General features: G+C 39.4%; 1 non-coding gene across 1 annotated transcript; it reads left to right on the top strand.

Moving 5' to 3' along the window:
• Positions 1 to 1,888: 1,888 nt before the first annotated feature.
• Positions 1,889 to 2,021, top strand: LOC114006951 (small nucleolar RNA SNORA16B/SNORA16A family). Its single transcript, XR_003548601.1, has one exon. It is a non-coding gene; the product is annotated as a small nucleolar RNA SNORA16B/SNORA16A family (small nucleolar RNA).
• Positions 2,022 to 2,506: the final 485 nt, after the last annotated feature.

Genomic DNA, 2,506 nt, shown 5'->3' with positions numbered 1-2,506 from the left:
CATGCCACAATCCCTTTTCCTTCATTCTCCTCTCAGGACTTTGGGCACACATGCATACACGCCAGGCATGAGTTTTAAGCTGCCTGGTCTGGGACACCAACTGCAGTCAACTACATAGGAGTCCAGCAATGTAACCATTATGCCATCTGATGGTCCCTTAATGTCCACATTTATATCAAAATTCTGTTTTTTTAATTTTTATATATTATTTATAAGGTAAAGACTTTTTCTCCAACTTATTTTTTCAGTTCTCACTAGAACCACCTTATGGTCCATATTTGTACCAATAACTCCCTCCATGGAAATCTTGAAAGAGACAAAAGGAAGAAGCACTTAACAGACAAATGAATGTACAGTTCTCTGTTGAAAAAACTATTCTTTAATTTTTGATTTATAAAAACAATAAAATAAAGAGCAAGCATACATAGTGTTTGGGTCATCAGAATAAATAGACTCATGAAATAATATGAAAATAGCCTTTATTTTTATTTACTCTTTCTTGTATTGTTTTCTGAATATCTTCTCTCTCTCTCTCTCTTTTTTTTTTTTTGAGAAAGATTTTTGCTATAAGGTGCGTACATTTGCCAGAAAAACAGAGAGAGACAGAGAGACTGAAAGTGAGAAATTACCCCCCAGAGAAATGGCCACACTGCGATCCCTTCTCCTCCATTCTCCTCTCGGGATCTTGGGCATGCATGCACATGTGCCTGGCATGAGTTTAAGCCACCAGGTCTGGGACTCAAACCATGGTCGATTACATGGGAGTTCAGTGACAGAGCCGATATGCCAACTGCTGGTCCCTCTGAATCTCTAAATTATAAAAAATAAATAAATAAAAATAAAAATAAAAAACCATTAGGCACTTTAAGATATTCTTTCATAATAAAGAAATACTAACTCTCAAATCTGGCTATCAGGAAATAAGAGTATCATTTGTTTAGATGATGTCTGTGTTCTTCATACTCACCTTCATAAAAGAGAACCATTTACCTAAGACCCAACCAACTGAAAATTCCTTAGGATATTATCAAGGTTTGTATGAAGCTATCAGCCTTCTTTCTATAATCTGGCTTCAATATTTTTCATGTATGAAGTGGTGTGTATTCTGTCACTTATAATCGTAAGACATAGCACAACAATTAGACACCCAAGTGGAAGTATCCAGTATGAACATGGAAGATTTACTGCTGAGTGAAGCAAGCCAGTCTATGAAGGAGTGACATTGTATGTCTCCACTTAATATATACCAACTGTCTACACTCTATGGCTGAAACTGAAAGACTAGAGGATATAGAAACATAGAAAATGGTTATAGATACCACATACAGTGTGGGAAGAGGGTGGAATAAGGGGAAGAGTCTAAGGAAAGACATTAAGGAGAAAAATAGAGAGGCAAGGCATTTATGGGACAAAGAAATGGGTTATTATCTATTGATGATAACATGTATAGTATCCCCAACTGGACTGGTAAGAAATGTATTCATGTTGAAACATTCACTTTACAAGCTAAGTGATGTATGTGATTAAATGTATAAAATAATAAAATAAAATACTTATTTTTTAGAAAAAAGTCAGGCAAACAAATGTGGGTTTATGGGGATGGCTTTGAGTAGAAACATATTTTGGGAGTTCATTACTATTTAAATGTTACTTAATTCATGCAATTGAATGAAATCCCTGTCTGAGTGTGAGTTCCCCCAAGAAAGCCTGAAGTCAGGACTTTAGACTAGTACTTTATTTTAGAGATGGTCTTAAGGAAGAAATGAAGGATCATGGATAATAAAGAAGAAAGCAGAAAAGACCAGTAAAAGTTTATATTTTTAAGTAGTCACTGGCTTAGTCAGTCAGAACTTTATGTACTAGAACCTCCTTAAAAGTATGTTAATGTCCTGGCCCTTTCTGAAGCTGCAGCTACTTCAAGTAGCTGCTGGGGTCAAAGAGGAGCAAGAGTGTCACTTTCCTCTGAAGGTCACTGTTTGGTTTGCGATAGCTGATCTGTAACATTGAGGGTAAAGACAGAATTGGACCCAGTTCACAGGACCAGCCAGGGCTTCCAAGGGCCCACACAGTGAGGGAGGGAGTCGAAGCAGCTTGCTGGATGGCATGGAAGGGCCTTGTTGGCAAATGAGGCCACTGTGCTGGTTCCAGCTGCACATGGCCTGTAGTGGGTGGCCTTCAGCTCTCAAACCCGCTAAGGAGAGTGTGAAGGTCATTCAGGACAATTCTGCTGTCTCAGCCTTGCAGGGGGAAGAGCCAGGGTAAAGGCAGACCACATTTCTGGAAGAGTTCCCCAAGACTCCAGTGATGGACAGCTGCATCTGGGGCCTGGCAGGTCAGGTGCAGAGTCGCTGGAGTCAGTTTGCTCCGTGAATGTTGGAGACCAAGGCCTATGTTCTGGTATGTGAGCTGGGTCTACACAGCTGGGAAACATAGGAGAAGGAGCAGCAGAAGGAAAAGCAAAATTTCTGGTGGAAACAGCTAATATTGCATCTACAAATGGCCAATA

The sequence above is a fragment of the Tupaia chinensis genome, unplaced genomic scaffold, assembly GCF_000334495.1.
Source record: "Tupaia chinensis unplaced genomic scaffold, TupChi_1.0 Scaffold000014_1, whole genome shotgun sequence".
In the NCBI taxonomy this organism is placed as follows: domain Eukaryota; kingdom Metazoa; phylum Chordata; class Mammalia; order Scandentia; family Tupaiidae; genus Tupaia; species Tupaia belangeri.
Note: the sequence above shows the minus strand (reverse complement) of the source record. Positions and strands in the feature narration are given on the sequence as shown.